At 45.2% G+C, this 18,108-nt stretch overlaps 1 protein-coding gene across 5 annotated transcripts in view; it reads right to left on the bottom strand.

Moving 5' to 3' along the window:
* Window positions 1-16,925, bottom strand: part of RAI14 (retinoic acid induced 14) — a 147,942-nt gene extending 131,017 nt beyond the window's left edge. For 4 of the 5 annotated variants that reach the window (XM_024125991.3, XM_055086521.1, XM_055086522.1 and 1 more), the window contains exon 1: window positions 16,813-16,925. The gene's annotated coding sequence lies outside the window, so the exon portion shown is untranslated. Of the gene's footprint in view, window positions 1-15,636; window positions 15,774-16,812 lie in introns of those variants that run through there. The other variant, XM_007118223.4, reaches the window with a different exon arrangement.
* Between the last annotated feature and the right edge of the window lie 1,183 nt (window positions 16,926-18,108).

Below are 18,108 nucleotides of genomic sequence, written 5' to 3'. Positions count from 1 at the left end.
TAAATGCTGGAGAGGGTGTGGAGAAAAGGGAACCCTCTTGCACTGTTGGTGGGAATGTAAATTGATACAGCCACTATGGAGAACAGTATGGAGGTTCCTTAAAAAACTAAAAATAGGGCTTCCCTGGTGACGCAGTGGTTGAGAATCTGCCTGCTAATGCAGGGGACACGGGTTCGAGCCCTGGTCTGGGAAGATCCCACATGCCGCGGAGCAACTAGGCTCGTGAGCCACAACTACTGAGCCTGCGCATCTGGAGCCTGTGCTCCGCAAAGAGAGGCCGCGACAGTGAGAGGTCCGCACACCGCAATGAAGAGTGGCCCCCACTTGCCATAACTAGAGAAAGCCCTTGCACAGAAACTAAGACCCAACACAGCCAAAAATAAATTAATTAATTAATTTTTAAAAAAAAGAAGTAACAAATGTTCAGGAAAAAAAACAACTACAAATAGAATTACCATATGATCCAGCAATCCCACTACTGGGCATATACCCAGAGAAAACCGTAATTCAAAAAGACACATGCACCCCAACGTTCATTGCAGCACTATTTACAATAGCCAGGTCGTGGAAGCAACCTAAATGCCCATCGACAGACGAATGGATAAAGAAGATGTGGTACATATATACAATGGAATATTACTCAGCCATAAAAAGGAATGAAATTGAGTCATTTGCTGAGATGTGGATGGATCTAGAGACTGTCATACAGAGTGAAGTCAGTCAGAAAGAGAAAAACAGATATCATATATTAACGCATGTATGTGGAACCTAGAAAAATGGTACAGATGAACCGGTTTGCAGGGCAGAAGTTGAGACACAGACGTAGAGCACAAACAAATGGACACCAAGGGGTAAAACAGCGGTGGGTGGGGGATGGTGATGTGCTGAATTGGGCGATTGGGATTGACATGTATACACTGATGTGTATAAAATTGATGACTAATAAGAACCTGCACTATAAAAAAAAAAAACTAATAGTAAACTTTCTTTGGGTTATTTGTATGGATATATGTTAAGATAAATGTTTCAGACATTACATGAAATTTCTAAAAATCTTATATGTTCTAGTATAATGTTATAAGTCATAATTCTAGTTATTACTTTAAAATGTATGTCTCAGAAATAACTAAATATCCTTGTCAATTGCATTATTATGCACTTTCATCAAATCTGTAACCGTGGTCATTTTTAAGTCTTTTGTCATTTACAGAGAGTTCTGGGTGTACTCTGATGCTTTTGCAAAAATGTTCCTATAAAAGGGTTTCAAGTTCAAGGAATTCATGGAAAAGACTCTGACAAGTACAGGTTTCTGGTAACTGACTATACTGCTGAACTGAATGAATAAGCATTTTCAGAACTCTAATGGAAAACTGATGAATTCATAAAAGTGCTAACAAAAGATCAAGATAAAAAAATTAATTACATGGGACTGAGTGAACTGATGAGGATGATTATAATTTTTGTGACTTTCTGTTTGAATAAAAAAAAAAAATCCCACAAGGACTCAGAGGCAAAAAATATACCAATCAATTTTCACTGCAAAGTAAAGGAGCTGTTACAGTGGAGGATTACTGGACTGAATGTCAATATTAGGACATAGTGTGAGTGTGTTTCATGTTTGGTAATTGCAGTCATTGTTGTTTTTGTTGTGGTCATCCATTTACAATGCCTGGTGTCAGTTTATTTATCTCTTGTAGAAATAAAATACAGTGCATGTGTGTGAAAAAGAAAACTCAATGGTGGTGATGATTCCACAACTCTATAAATTTACTAAAAATTGAAAAGTACTGTATACTAAAAATGGTGAATTTTCTGGAATGTAAATCATACCTCAATGAAGCTGTTTTTAAAAAGATGAAATACAAAAAGTCAAAAGGAGGTCCATATGCAAAGTTGTTAGATAGTGGGAAACATCTTTAGAGTGAAAGGGTAGCTCCCTGGATGGTTATATTTGATTCCCAAATGTTGGCTTACCGTGACGGCATCAGTTCTTTGACTGGGTTTAAAAATGGAATAACTTGGACTCTCCACACTCTAGAACGTAGGAAATGTCATTGGCAATGATCACAGTGGCTCTGATGAATCCCTCCCCAGTCATCCAGTGCCTCAAATACTTTTGAGAATAAGGGATAAATAAGTTAATAACATGGATCCTGTGAATTCTGATACCCTAAGAGCAGGAGTGGGGGAGTAGGTGGAGGGCACAGTGATTCTTTCTGCTGCCCCAGCTACCATGTTTGGACGTCATTCGAACATCATGTATTCATAAATCATACAGTCTCATCTCCAGTCCAACAGGGATGGGATCCCCGCTCCCTTGAAGGCAGGTCTCCGCATTTTCTCTAACATAACGTGTTACCACGCACGCTGTCTGACCTGTGATCCTCAGTGCCCGCCTTCTTCTGATAACTGCACTCCTCTTCTAGAAAACTGTCCTCCTACCCCTGCCTCCCCATCACCACTCCAACCAGGTTATATTCTGACCGTAGCTGTCCCCTAGAGATGGGAATGTGTCCTTAGCAAGGCTATTCAGACACCCTCCCTGGGATTTCTGGGGGTGGGGCAGGAAGAGGAGGGGGAAAGAGGCGGGGGAAGTAGAAGAGGAAGGGGAAAAAAGAGAAGGGAGTGGAAGGGGAAAGAAAAAGGGAAGACAAGACCTTCCTCTCTGGCAGAGAAACTGGAAAAAATGTGAGCCTGGCGGCTGCCCAAGACTCAATCCTAACCCAGCACAGAGAGCTGGCCTGAGGGAGGGAACCAGGAAGGCCCCTGATTCCAGGGATCCCAGAGGCCCTTACACCCTTTTAGCACAGAATTTGGCATCACATGAGCCAAGGCACTCCCCCTTCTTTCCTGAGCTAGTTCAAGTTGAGTTTCCGTCACTTGCAATCTAAGAGTATTGACAAATCCTTTGGTGCCTTCTCACCTAGTCGATCTTGCTCAGGCTGTCACTTCAGATGCCACCATCAGAGAGGGGCCTAGACCCTCAGCAGCACTGCTGCAGCTTGCTTTTCTGTCTGTTCAGCTCATTTCTGAAATCAGCAGCTCAATTCACTTCATGAACCTACAGAACTGAAATACACACTCTCCAGAGTTTAACTGGGCTGAATACAAGGGGGCGGCCTATGAGGTCCCCTCGGAACCCACAGGTTAGGGAGGGCATATCGATCACTCATTTGTTTGGCTGTTAGGTGCTCCTTGATCTGGCAGCGACGCCTCACCACCTCCACCTCCAAGCACTCCGTTCTTTCCTCACCACAGAAGACCTGGCCAGCAAGCCCCACCTTCTGGGCTACTTCCATCCTGAAAATATGAATAGCACTTTGGCTCTCCTACAGGAACCAGCCAACAAGGAAAACAATCCTGAGTAACTGGAAATGAAGAGCATTAGACTTTTAAAAACCCTCACGAAATAAAAAGCCATCCAAACAGCTGGATCCTGGAGGGACCCAGTGCTGTGGCTAACGATGAAGAAGGAAACTTCAGGACAGCTGGGGACAAGGAGAGAGGGGCAGACAGCGGGGAAGCTGCCCTGAAGTAGGGGGTTGCAACGCTGGGGTTCAGCTGGACCAGGAGACCTCGGGGCCCAAGGATAATTCTTGGAGCACTGAATCCTTGACTATCCCTCTCACTCACCCTAATTCATTCTAAACAAGGCACCTGGAAGAGAAGCCCAACGCAGTGGGCTCAGTCACCACGGCATCACTCCCCAGGGGCTATGCCAACCTGGATTGGCCACACTACTGTCATGGCAGCGCAAATGGAAAAGCCTTCCAGATCCCTTCCATTAGAAGCTCCAGACTGCTCCGTGCCTGTGCTCTGTGGGGTGCCTAGAATCGCCTGCCCAGGGAACATGAACTCCTGTTGACTGAATTTGATACCCTGGACCTTCTACCTTTCAATTTTCAACCCTTTGTTGTGTTTAGGGATAAGAAGAAAACAGTACTAACATAAAGGATGGAGAACGCTTCTATCAACTGCAACAAAGATTTAAAACACACTCCCCTCCACCCTGGGCGCCACGCATATCCACAAACTCACATAGCTTGCACCTGATCCTGAGGGTCTACAGAGTAAAAATATCATGCCTCCTCAAGAACTTGCAATTTAAGAGGAAAAATAAGAAACCTATACTGTTTTATTTACTCATATGCACTGAATACCAACTCTGGGCCAAGTACGTAGGGGATGCAGAAATGTTGCCCATACACAATCCCTGCCTACAAGAAAGAAGAAAAGGTCCATGTAGATGAATGCATTCGCATGAAAGCAGAGAGTGACAGACTTGTAAACCAAGAACACAAATATCCATTATTCCGTGTGTAATCAGTTTGTGATGAAGCTTTTGAGCTACCGTACTTCTCTAAGGAAACACTGAAAGCTAAGGGCAAAATTCCAGATAACTGGGTAGACATGCAGGGAAGCTTAATCAAGCATGCATCTATGGAGGGCATTCTAGGTGTCAGGTGGTTACTCGGGTTACGGGACCTACAAAATGACATATTACTCAGACCAGTGCTGTCTAATACCGTAGTCATTAATCACACGTGGCCACTGAGCATTTAGAACGTGGCTACTGCAAGCTGACACGCACTGTAAGTGGAAAATACACAACGGATTTCAAAGACTTACTACGAAAAAAGAATGTCAACTATATCATTAATAGGTTGACTGAATATATGTTGATAGTATTTTGGATAGCCTAGATAAAATAAATTATTACGATTAATTTCATTTGCTTCACCTTCCTTTTTGTGCCTACCAGAAATTTTTTTTTTAATAAAAATTTATTTATTTTATTTATTTATTTTTGGCCGTGCTGGGTCTTCATTGCTGAGCGCAGGCTTTCTCTAGTCGCGGCGAGCGGGGGCTACGCTCCGTTGCAGTGCGCAGGCTTCTCCTTGCGGTGGCTTCTCTCGTTGCAGAACACGGGCTCTAGGTGCGAGGCCCCAGAAGTCACGGCACGTGGGCTCAAAAGTTGTGGTTCAAGGGCTCCAGAGCGCAGGCTCCGTAGTTGTGGCGCCACTCCGCGGCATGCGGGATCCTCCCAGACCGGGGCGCGAACCCGGTTCCCCTGCATCGGCAGGCGGACGCGCAACCACTGCGCCACCAGGGAAGCCCTGGCAGGTGGATTCTTAACCACTGCACCACCAGGGAAGCCCTAGAAACTTTTAAATGACTTATGGTGGCTTGTATTTGTGGCTTGCTTATATTCTATTAGACAGTGATGATTTAGATCTTCCTTTCAAAGACTGATGACAGCATCCAATTAACAATAACAGCATTTTCTTATTACTTACAAGGTAGGCACAAAATTAAGAAAAAATGTACATGTTATCATGTTTAATATTCACTTACTACCAAATCATAAAACTTAGATCTAGTAAATCCTGCAAGCTGATAATTGTTGAAAGTTAGTTTAAAAGGTTCACTCTGCCACATGAAGAAGGAATGATTAATCAACAATTTTATTTCAAAACTGACAGACTTCTATGTAAACTATTACTCTGCTATATATGGTTCAGAAAACATATCTGTTTTTCTCTATCAACAGTTGGACAATTTTCCAAAGGATTCAACAGGGAATTTAACTTCTCCTTCATTCTAAGTATCACCATCTTCATCTTAACCACAGTGTTACTGCTCTGTGCCTAGATGATGACTGAAACAAGGCAAGTTGTCTGGTGAGACTGAGGAATTTGTTAATACAGTTGGGAAGAGGACTGGTCACGATTAAAGGAAATGTGTCTTTACATTGTCCACATTACCCAAGGATATAAAGAAGGACTAAATGGAGGAATGATAACACAGGGAAACGTAGTTCTGAACTACTTAGAAGATGCCCAGCAGATGTGTTTCAGTGACATATGGGGGCAACCCGTCTTTATAGCTATAGATTATAATGGCAGGTACAATCATATCGGCCAATCTATCAGCAGTTCTTCAGAGGTAGGATGATAAGGAACATGAAAACATTAGCAATAGTAATAACAGCCACAATAGCTATCATTTATTTAAATGATTACTTTGCAAAATTTTATTTTACAAAATTTTATTTTATTTTTTTTACTATTTGATTATAAGTGAGTATTACTTCATTTAATGCTCACACCACTTTGAAATTAGATGCTATTGTTTTTATTCTCAATTTTAAGATTAGGAAATTGCAGCCAAGAAAGTTTACTTAGCCAAAGTGGCACAATTTAAAAATGGAGAAGGCTGGATTCAGATTCAGCTCCCAAGCCCAAAATACAACACTGGGCTGCATATTAGACAACACTAGTAATTAAAAAAAAAAAAGTCTGGCCAACAAACCAACCGTTTTACAACTTCAAAAAAAATTTAGTTGCCTTTAAAGGTGGAACATTCCTCAGATCGGCTGCTGGCACATACAGAGCTCCCCCTAGGAAGTCTGAATGGACCAATATGAAAAAAGGCATTCCTTCTGGCTGTTTGTCCTCACAACATTCCAGGGAAAGGTGGCATTTTTATTTCTTTGTCTTTTTAACATGTGGAGCATGCGTATAATGAATAAAGCTAATGACTTTATCTAATGAATTTTTCACCAGTCAGAAAAATCCTTTTCCATATAGCTTTGCTAAAGATACCGAGTCAGTAACAGAAAATGTAGATAATTACAGACAAGTGAAGTGGCTATTTTTATACTCAGCTGAGCTGGCAAACTACAGATTACGGCAGAGGTTTCCATGGTTTAGCAACAATATGGAAGAGCAGAACTTCGAGATATTTAGATGCTTCCCCATCATTAGGACATTTCTGTTTCTTAAGAAATTATTCTAATGTCCTGTATAACACCTCTCTCCAAACTATAAAACAATGAAATACTACAATGCTTTACGACAATTAAAAGCACCAAGCAATGTCATAATAAAAGTGTATCTTAAAACAATCACCAGCGAGACAGTAATGGGGCGGGGGGGGGGGGGCAGGTTACATTTGTTCTGGAAGCCACACATAGAAGCTCCCACAGCCGGCAGGCTGCCACCTCAGATATCACCAGGATAGGGTGAGCTACCCTTTCTGTTTCTTTTGCCACCGTGGATATAAACACCCACTTGCAATGTAATGAGAATCAAATGCGCTTTGTTCCAAGCAGTATGCACTTAAAATAATCAGGGGTTGTTTTAAAGGAGAAGAAAGCAAGCTTGTTGCCAAACAAGGCACAAACAGTAGCAGCCGTCAACAGATTGGCCAGGAGACAGGCTGGGACAGGAGTCATTCTGAAGAAATCTTGTTCTAGCTTTGAGAGACTCCAGAGGAAAAACAATAGAAAAAGTCAACAAACAGCACACCAACATGGTGTATGTAAAGTTGTATAGCCCAGAAAGAATCTAATTACTGAGGAGTTGATCAAGATTGCTGACTGGATGTATACAGAAGGTTAGTGGTAGAAATGAGTTTTGTCTTTAAAAAAAAAAAAAACCTCCTAGGAAATCCTGGATGGTTTACAGATATTGGTTGGTTTCCATGCCTATATTTTCAAGTTTTTCCCAATTTATAAAAAGCTCATAGGAAAGAAATGTGAAACATTTTCTCAAAAGAGAAAAATGATACAGCCCCAAAGAAAATTAAGGATTTTTTTTTTTAAACAAAGATGCAAGAAGGTTCTGAGAGTATTTGAAGCAGCTTGCATCCATGATGAATGTGGATTGGGCCTGAAATAAGATTCAGCTTGAGAGAGAATGGTAGACTACTCCCCACCCAGCCCTAGGCGAGGCCTTCCTGACATGGTTCAATGCGGGACCTAAGGGCCCTACATATGTTTGTGGCCCTTGAACAACACAGGTCCGAACTGTGCAAGTCCACTCATATGTGAAATTTTTTCAATAAATAGATTGGAAAAATTTTGGGAGATTTGCGACAGCTTGGAAAAACCCACCGATGAACCGTGTAGCCTAGAAATATAAAAACATTTTTAAATGGTACGTCACAAATGCATAAAATGTGTAGATACTAGTCCATCCTTACATAGGCATAACGTGAGTGATATTTAATATAAAATGTGTTAGTTTTCTTACTGTTTTGTAACTTTGCTGTCAAAGAATGATATTACTGTAGAGTATGCCTCTGTCTCTCATAACTGGAGAATCTGCATAACAGCCTATCATCACAGGTACGTGGTTTTTTAAAAAATGGAACGATGTTTCCAATACTGTATTATTAATATGACTGTAATACCGTATGTCATAAAATTTTATCAAGATTCATTCATTAGTGTATAGGCTACACTACCATGAAGCAATCGTATCGACTACACTAGGCTACCATAAAGCAATCACATTGCTGCTTCTTCCTATAAATATGAATTTTTTCACATCTTTTCATTTTTGATGTCTAGTGTTAGTAACACGTATAACATCTATACAGGGTTTTGTATCATAAGACAATACCGATGTAGATACTGACAGACAATTCATCATATAAAGACAACGTAAACTTACAGTTATCAATACATACAGTACAGTATTGTAAGTGCATTTTCCTTACACTATTTCCTTAACATTTCTTTTTTCTAGCTTACTTTATTGTAAGACTACAATACGTAATATACATAACATACAAAATATGTGCTAATCGACTGTTTACCTTATCAGTAAGGCTTCTGGTCAACAGCAGGCTATTAGAAGTTAAGTTCTGGGGGAGTCAGAAGTGATACATGGATTTTCAACTTGGTGGGAGCGGGAATCCCCCTAACCCCCTCACCGTTCAGGGGTCAACCGTGTTTTCCTTCTGGCTGCCTTTGGCAAGGAAGAAAGAGAAAGCAACCCACAAGTCCAAGAGCCTTGTGGCTCACCAGTTCCCACGTCCTCTGGGGTAGCTGGGAGGAGGCTACTGTGAACAGGCTGCTTCTCCCACCAGTGAAATGACTATGGGTCAAAACATCCACTGAAAGTTACCACTCCCTTTCACTTTTGAAAAGCGATCAGTCACCAGCAGGTCAACTCTCGTAGGAGGTGATGGTCAAGTTATGTGAGCATTCTCATCCAACTAGGAGGCTCAGCACAGAACCTGTTAACTCACTGACAAAGCTTGACAGATAGATTTGTTTATGTGGTTCTCGCCCAGCAGGATGCTAGGGGCCTGGGTTCCAGTTCCTTTTCCAACCTTCAGGTCACTGCTCAAGGTCATCTGCCCCACCCAGGACTCCCCACTAGTCTCCAACACAGCTTGTCCAAGTCTACACCGGTCTTCTTCACTGGTAACAATTATAATTAGCCCCGTGTGGGGCTCCCAAGGTCACTGTCTACATCCGAGAGAAACAGAAATGGACAACATCTAGAAGGCTTGTGCCAAGAGCAGCCAGAACTAAGGTTCCCATCTAGCTTTGCTTCTTACTGACTGTGCCACTTTCCAAGGGGTCATCTCTCTTCCCCAGACCTCAGTCTCCGCTGTAAAATGAGTTCCCGCCACCATCCCATCCCAACCACTGGAGCCTTGTGGTCCAGTGGAATGAAAATGTGTTAACCTCTTTCAAACTTGAAGCTCCATGAAGGCAGGCATTGCTGCTCATCCCTGGGTCTTCTATCTACTGCCCGACGACTCCACCAACACGTGCTGCTCAAGGGGGATCGGACGTTGCGTAAGACGACCCACACCTCCGGAAGCTGCCAGCCTAGGAGCAAAGCGACTGGAGCAAAGATGGCGCTCAATTCAATTAAACCAACTCGTTGAAAGAACCTGCATCATTCACCCTGTTACGGGTAGGCCCGCATCCCTCTTGGCCCAATTATTGGCTAAAGAGATGGAGAATGTCGCCTAAGATGGAGGGACAGAACAAGCTCCTGAGTGTGGCAGTACCTTCTCCCAGCACCTGCTACCTCCCACAGAAGGGCGAGTTCCTCTGGAAGAGCAGGCTTCCAGATGAGGGCCAGCTCCCCAACTAGGAAACGTGGCCCTGTCTTCCTCGAGTCCCTTTGGAGGCAGCCCCATAGGCTAGGAGGCCAAGATGAGAAGCACAGAACAGAGAGCCAGTCAGGATATTCCCCCCACCTGGCTGAGCAGTCAGAGATCGACCCCCGTGAGCTTAGAAGTGTCGTGGGCTGGACCCAGGGACATCTCAGTTCCCTCCTGCAACAGCAAAGGGAGGAAACTGCTGCCACCCGGAAAGCAGAAAACGGTACAGGTCCAACGCTAGACCAAGAAATGTTGTCCCTGGGGTGAGGAACTCACGACCCAGCCTTAGAATCCATCACATCTCTGCGAAATAGTCATACGACAGGTTCACTTTTTATTACTTCTAAATAGCATCTTACTGCATCCAATAGAAATAGTTCCTAAAAATGGTCAGTGGTATGCAGACTGGTTAGTAAAGCAACTAGAGACTGGTTTTCCTACTGAGGGTATAAAACCCGCAATTATTACTTTTCACTCGTGTGTGATAGGTTATCAGGTCTTGGGAACAGTGGCACATGATAGAAAACAGACCCCCTGTCATTGTACTCCTGATCCTTATGAGGTGGTTGTTAAAGGTAAACAGGACAAAGGCAACAAGATTTTCTAGGTACATTCAACAGATCTTGGGTTAACCTGGGGGTTCCAAAGAGGTTCATAACTGGGCTTCACACAGGGACTTCCATGAACCTCTTGAAACTGACAAAGATTACAAATGTACAGTATCATTTCATATAAGTGAATTTCCCCCTAGGAAAAGTGGTCCAACACCTGCATCCAATTTGCAAAAGTGTCCATCTTTGACTCAAAAATATTTAAGAATCACTGCTAGATGGCCTGCCTCGGTTTACAAAATGAGCTCCTCTTGGAGGAAAACACTTGACTCAGTGCTGCCCTAGAGCAAAGGAAGCTGCTCAGCCTTTTACTCCCCACCAGTGAGCTCTGCCAGAGCTTTTCTTCCTGGCTGGGTTTCTGTCACTTCAGCCAGCAAAGGGAACTGGACAGATGTAGTGAAAGTGAAAAGAGAGAGATGCTGCTGGGCTGTTAATTCTAGGGTCATTTAGCTCTTTAAAAAGAAAACATTCTGGATTAAGCAAACTGAATTCATCTAGTAAGCAAAGGAAAAAAGAAAAAAGAAAAAGACTGATACTGCTCTTACCAACTGCAATACTTAACAGGGATAAGAGAAGTTGAATTGAGGTTTAAAAGTAGTAATTGATTTTGAGGGAAATTGATATAGCAGAGGATGCATTGCTTATGTTTGGTTACTTGATGATAAACTTTGGTGTTCACTAAATGTCAATTTAAGAAAAAAATAAAGGAAAAAAATATATATTTTCTTCCACTGTAGAATAAACTTCTTGGACTACAACGAACTTTTCTCACAACTGGATTCCGTTCATTTAGAAGCAGGGATGGATAAGTCATGAACTCCCAAAGGTTGCCCCTTACCCAGGGGTGACCAATGGTTGTGGAATTTATAAGGCAAGACACTATTTCCAGTGAATGCCATTTACTACAGAAAGAACTGGACTAGATCCCAGGTAAGGTTAAATGAGGTAAGACCCATCACACAAAACCAGCTGGTGAACCAGTTAAGACACAGTAACTGCTCCAAAGGGTGGATAGGGCAGAAAGGGGTTTCTTAACTATAGGTAAGAGAACCAAGGCTTATAGAGGTGATGTGACTTGCCCGAGAAAGGAGAACATCTTCTGAACTTCAACCTTAGCATTTTGCTAACTACCTCTACTCCTCGGCCTTTTGATTACTGTTGAAATTCTCCTCTAGACTGCGAAAGCTCAATATCTGATGACCACCCTGAAGGACTTTATGGCCCCGGGGTGTGTGTGTGTGTGTGTGTGTGTGTGTGTGTGTGTGTGTGTGTGTGTGTGTGTGTGTGTGTGTGTGTGTGTGTGTGTGTGTATGTGTGTGTGTGTGTGTGTGTGTGTGTGTGTGTGTGTGTGTGTACTGGACACAATATAAGATTGAAGAATGAGGCATACTTCAAAGAGAAAAATGTTTTGTTTTAAAACACATGGCTAAGTCTGTACAGTTACTTATTAAAATATTGACTAAATTGACTAATAACCAGTGAGTCTGATATCAAAGGCTAGAGCAGTCTAGGCTAGAATTGGGAAACTGAGGTTTGATTAACAACATTTCTCCTTCATTAAACCAACACTTTTCAGCTCGTGGGTAGCAATAAAACAAAAAGAAATAATCTCTAAATCATGCAGCATCTTAATGATTTTTTAAAAGGATACCATCAGTATCATATACCTATATAAATAAATAATGGGGGAAAAAAATCTAGAATCCTTTTCCCTATCACCTATTTAAAACATACCCAAGAGGCCTTTGATTTATTTAGCTTTGTTTTGTCAACTCCTATATTCATCATTTCTCCTACATACAGGAAATCCAGTTGGCTTTTAGCAAAATAATGCACGGCACTAACAGTGAATGTCTTCAGTACCATGAGTTAAGGATTTTATGATGTGACAGCTTTTTAAGTATTTCTGGGTACACTACTATATATACCAGTTTCTCCTGGATCTTCAGATTAAGGTCACCGTTCCTCCCAACCACAGAAAAAAGAAAACACCACCTCAGGATGAATGCACAAAATCAGAGCAATGATGATTAAACCGTCTGCAACAATTCTGAGAAATGCACTTTCTATTCTTAGAAATTCAGTGTGGTGGGTGTTACTCGAGACCATTTCTAGTCTGTTTGGATCCTGTATGGGATGGAGAGTGAACATCACTTGGTTATACATCGTCCACATTTAAAATGTGGGAAAGCTAAGGTACCAAGAAAAGGAAAGATGGGTGTGCTTCTGAGCAGTGTGTTACTTATGTTTTCTTCTGAATTCAGGTTTAGGTAAATGCTGCAGAAAAATATGAAGACACAAGTGCTTTGTGGGAGAGATCACACAGATTTAAATAAAGTGCTTTGTGTATAAGAACCTGTGTTTTTATCCTGATGGAACCTGTAAATATGACATCTTGGGCACTCAGTTACAGCTGGGAGAACAGCCAGCACCATTTAGGATATCCAATATGTGCTAAGAGAACTTCTAAGTAGAAAAATCACAACAAAAAAGCATGAAATTCTTTCATTCAACAAACATGTGAGTACTTACGGTACAGCAACAATGTCCTAGACACTAGGGATTCAACAGTAAACAAAAAGAGACAAAACCCCTGTCTTGGGCTTCCCTGGTGGCGCAGTGGTTGCGCGTCCGCCTGCCGATGCAGGGGAACCGGGTTCACGCCCCGGTCTGGGAGGATCCACACACACACACACACACACACACACACACACACACACACACACACACACACAAAACCCTGTCTTCCTGGAGCACATATTCTAGTAAGGACAGACATGCTACTACTATGAACCAAACTAATACAAACTTCTGGCAAGTTTGAAGGCAATTAAGTGCCATGGAAGAAAAGAAAGGAGAAAACGGAATTCTCTGTGTCCAGTGGTTAGGAACTGGTGCTTTCACTGTTGGGGGCCCGGGTTCGAGCCCCGGTTAAAAATAATGATAATAATAAAATAAATAAATGGCTGAATAAAGAAACAAATAAAGGAGAAAAGAGCAGCAGGACATGCTGGAAGGGGGCGGCCAGGGAAGATGGGCTGAGAAGGTGATGTCTAAGTGAAGAGCTGAGGGGTTGAGGGGCACAGCCCTGGAGACATCTAAGGGAAGAGCAGTCCAGAGAGTGGGAACGGTAAATGCAATGGCTCTGAGACAGGAGTGTGCCTGGCAATTTGAAGGAATAATGAGGAATCCAATGGGTTTAAATGCCTTGAACTGCTTCCAGATTAAGAGGTTACAATTCGGGGCAAAATGTCATGAACACGGCCATATTTTCATACACACTTAGAGCAGGAATGTGCCTTTGTACATGCATACTCAAGCCCCTCAATCTTTCCAAGTCTGAAGAAATGAGGACGAGAAGGTAGAGTGAGTAATGCAGGGTTACACCACCAGTGACTGGCCAAGAAAAGGCTTCAGCACAAGTATCCCAAACTCAGCACCACACTGTTGTCTCATGCTCCAACTTTATAATTAAGAGGCACTCTTATTTTTTTTTGTTAATTGAAAAAACTAAAGAATCCAGCCAACTCACACTCTTAGAGCTAAAAATTGATCAATGTCACTTTTCATTCAGCAAATAACCAAGAGAGACCCTACATACACCCTACATATTGCTGAGGAAGAAATAATAAAAGCATCATTACCTAGATCTCACTACCCAGCAATCAAATGTATAGGTGTGTAACAAAGAAACTACTCAAGGAGACATGTCTCAGGTGTTGACTGCAGCACTGTTACAGTAAAAAAAAAATGGGGAGAATCACCTGTCCCCTGCAGAAAAAGTGTAACAGTGAAAAACTGGAAACTCAAATTTCCTCTTGGTGAGGAAAAAGAGTATGCTATAATTTATTCATATGCTAGAATTCTCTGTAGCAGCTAAAGTAAATAAGATCTACATGTACCTCAAACACACAACGACAAATTTAAAAATGCAAGCCGTGTGTATATAGAATTATGCCATTTAAGTAAAATGTTAAACACACAAGCTCGTGGATACAGTTTGCGGATATGTAATACCGAAGTACCAAACACCTTTGGGCACTCTGTAGACTGACTTCACATTGGTGGTTACCTGAGGATGGAGACAGAGGAGGAAGGATGGATAAAATATTTCAGTTACAGGTTATTTTTAAGGGGCGGTATAAAGCAAATATGGAAAGATTAGCAACTCAAACGTAAGTCGTGGAAAAATGGAAGCCTTACTATGTTCTCTTTAGGTACGTTTGAAATTTTTCATACTTTTATTTGGAAAAAAAAGGAAGGCTAGAAGGAAGGAACAGAGAGACAGACAAAGCTCCTTCATCACATTCCAGTGGCTCCAAGGCCGAGTTTCCCTAACTTGCAAAGTTCAGGTTCTTCACCTTTGAAAGGTGAGTGATCCTAGGTGTGCCTGCCTCAAAGATGCCATGGAAGTGGCAGTCTGGAGACAGAGCTTCATTGTCAGATACACTACTAGCAGACAGGAGCACTACATCACGTCCCCATTGAATCTCCAGGGCCCAGCATCCATTACTTTATTTCAATTTCACAGATAATAGTAATAAGATTTTTCAACAGGGTTATAACCCTCCCTCCCTCCCTCCCCCCAAAAAGCCATAAAAACACATCTAAGGAGTGTAAATGATACAATACATTCATTACTGAAGCATTTCAATGAATGGAGACGGCCCAGAATGGGAGCCCCTCTCTCAATCCAAGTTCTGCCAGCACTGGTTAAAAATTACAAGAACTGGATAAATTTCCTCACATAAAATCTATTATCTTACAAGCGGAAGGGAAAAAATATGACACTGGGTAAGTAAGCATCATTAAGAAAGGATGATCTGATTACATCCATCAGTAATAAAATTCCCAGCCACACCTGTAAACAACGACTCTGCAGGCTGGGGACAGAGCTCCAGCCTCCTTGTGATACACGCTTCTCTTTTCCAACTTTGTTCAGACCTCAAGGAGGTGAGACTCTCCTCGCTAAGATGAGCTTCTTCTGAGTCTCACTGATCAGTAAAACCAATTCCTCACTCTGCCAGGCTCTGACGGTCTCGGGATGACATTCTCCAGAGAACTGGCAGGGCGCTCGGTAGTCTCCCCCCGCGGAAGGAAAAGAGAAACCCACCTAAGTCACCTGGGAGCCCGTGGCCAAGGGAAGCCGCTGGTTCAGGCGAGCGGCCTTGAGTCCGCAGATTTGCCCCAATCACTGGAAACAAAGTTGCGCTGAGCTGGGCTCCTTGGAGAAGCCCAAGCCCGGCTACGGCGCCCAGGCGCTGGGAGATCACTTGCAGCGCCTCCACCTTCCCCTGGGCTCCGTCGGCCGCGTCTGCTGTCTCTCCCGGCTCTGAGGCCCACCCCCCTCCACAAAAGCGGGGGACGAGGTCCAAACGCAAAGGAGACCGTGAGCCCGGGGTTAGCAGATGTGCTCTGCAAACTGAAGAAACTAAACCGCGGGCCCAAAAACCTGCCCGAGCCAGCAGCGAAGGGAGGGTGGGTTAGGGAGGGTACCCACCCTGCTGGGCAGAGGTTGGGGTCGATGGCGGGCGGGCGCCCCTCGCGCGCGCGGCTCCACATCCTCCCTCCTCCCAAAGCCCCAGCTGCCCGAACTCCAGCATCTCTCCTCCCGGCCCCCCTCGGAGCTGCGGTAGAGGGAAAAGGACAGGAAGGACGGGGAGCGGGGTCAGTCGCAGGCCCGGAGTGGCCCTGCCAGCACCCTGGGGCCAGCGGAGGGCTCCCGGAGTCAGAAAAAGAACAATAGCGGACCCTCGGCCGCCGAGCCCCCCGACTCTCCCGCTCGCGCCCTCCTCCCCAGCTCCTCCAAGTTCAGCGCGGAGGCGGGTCGAGCCCTGAAGCGGGGATCGGGGGGAGCCAGACGCAGGCGGGCCAGGCAGGTGGGACAGGGAGCCGACTCGGGGCACCCAGAACGCCCTGCCGGGGACTGGTCATTCATTCCCACCCGCGCTCGCTCCGCACCCACCCCTGCCCCAGCCGGCCTGCGAGCCGCGGGGGCCGGTCGGAGAAAACGCCGCTCCTAACTTGGCTCGTCCTCCCTTTCTGCTCTGACGCCCACCGTCCTCCTCTTCCTGCGTTTCTCAGTCTGCCCTCTGCAGACAGCGGGCGGCCGGCGGGGACAAGGGACTGGTGGCGGGACCCGCGCAGCCGCCCCGCCGAGCCACTCCGCCGGCGCGCGCTCCGCGCCTCCCGGCCGCCTCCCTCGTCCGAACCGCAGACACAAAGGCGGGGACCGGAGCCCGCGCGCCCGCTCCGGGGAGCCTCCCGACTCTCGGCGCCGCGCACTCACCCCATCGAGGCGGCGGCGGCGGCGGCGGCTCCCGGGCCCCGCTGGCTGCGCCACCCCGCCCGCCGCTTCCCCAGGAAAAGGCGGCCGCCGGGCTCGCTTCCTGCTCAGCTTCCTGCGCCTCGGTCCCTCCTCCTCCCCCGCTGCGGGGGTCAGTGGGCGCCGCGGCTCCCGGGCTGGGCCGGCGGGGCGGGGCGGGGGCAGCACCACCACGTGGCCGCCCGGCGCCGGCCCCCGCCGACCCGGATCCCGCGGGAGCGGGAAGGGAGGTGCTAACCATTCCCCTCCCCTTCCACCCCGCGCGGCCCCAAATTCCGCGAGTCAGGTGATCCGGACCTGCGGGAGGTACTCCCGGCCCGCGCGCCCTGGGCGCCCGCGGCTTGCTTTTAGTTTTCCACGGATCGTGGGATTCTCCCCCGTGGATCTTTCATCATCATCACCTGAAGTTAATGGAAACCACCGGTGCTCTGACCCCAGGGCTTAGGACGGATGAGATCCTGAATAGTAATGCATTTCTGGTTAACGTCCAAAGTCGTTTGCGGTCGTGGGGTGTTTTAAAGTCGCTGATCCAAGCGCTTTCTCACCAGAATCAAATCGGTCATATTTTCCAAAATTACTGAACAGAAAGTAAACTAGAACATGCTCGTAGTCTCTGGACTGAACCAGTTGGTTGGAATATGTTCGGTAACGCTCATCAGGTGGCAGGAGAAAACTACCAGCGTTCAGTATTGCTCGGAGAGTTTGGAAGGAGAAACCTACTGTCTGAACTGAGAGGCACCATGGGGAACGCCCTCCCTGCAGGGTCTGGGATGCAAAGGAGGCGCCGACAGCTCCTCTCCCTTCCCCAGCCCGCCGAGCCCGGCGTTTGAAGCGTGATGGGCTCCTCCTGTAGTTCCAAGGATTTCAAAGCTCTCCGCCTCCCATTAAATTTGGGACGGCTTTGCCACTCATTTTGATCATGTTAACCAGCTGTGACTTAAAAAGTCTTCTGATGAACCTAGGGGCAGGACAGGAATAAAGACGAAGACGTAGAGAATGGACTTGAGGACACGGGGAGGGGGAAGGGTAAGCTGGGACGAAGTGAGAGAGTGACATGGACATATATACACTACCAAGTGTAAAATAGATAGCTAGTGGGAAGCAGCCGCATAGCACAGGGAGATCAGCTCGGTGCTTTGTGACCACCTAGAGGGGTGGGATAGGGAGGGTGGGAGGGAGGGAGACGCAAGAGGGAAGAGATATGGGAACATATGTATATGTATAACTGATTCACTTTGTTATAAAGCAGAAACTAACACA

The sequence above is a fragment of the Physeter macrocephalus genome, chromosome 8 (assembly GCF_002837175.3).
Source record: "Physeter macrocephalus isolate SW-GA chromosome 8, ASM283717v5, whole genome shotgun sequence".
In the NCBI taxonomy this organism is placed as follows: domain Eukaryota; kingdom Metazoa; phylum Chordata; class Mammalia; order Artiodactyla; family Physeteridae; genus Physeter; species Physeter macrocephalus.
This window is presented reverse-complemented; position numbering and strand designations above follow the sequence as displayed.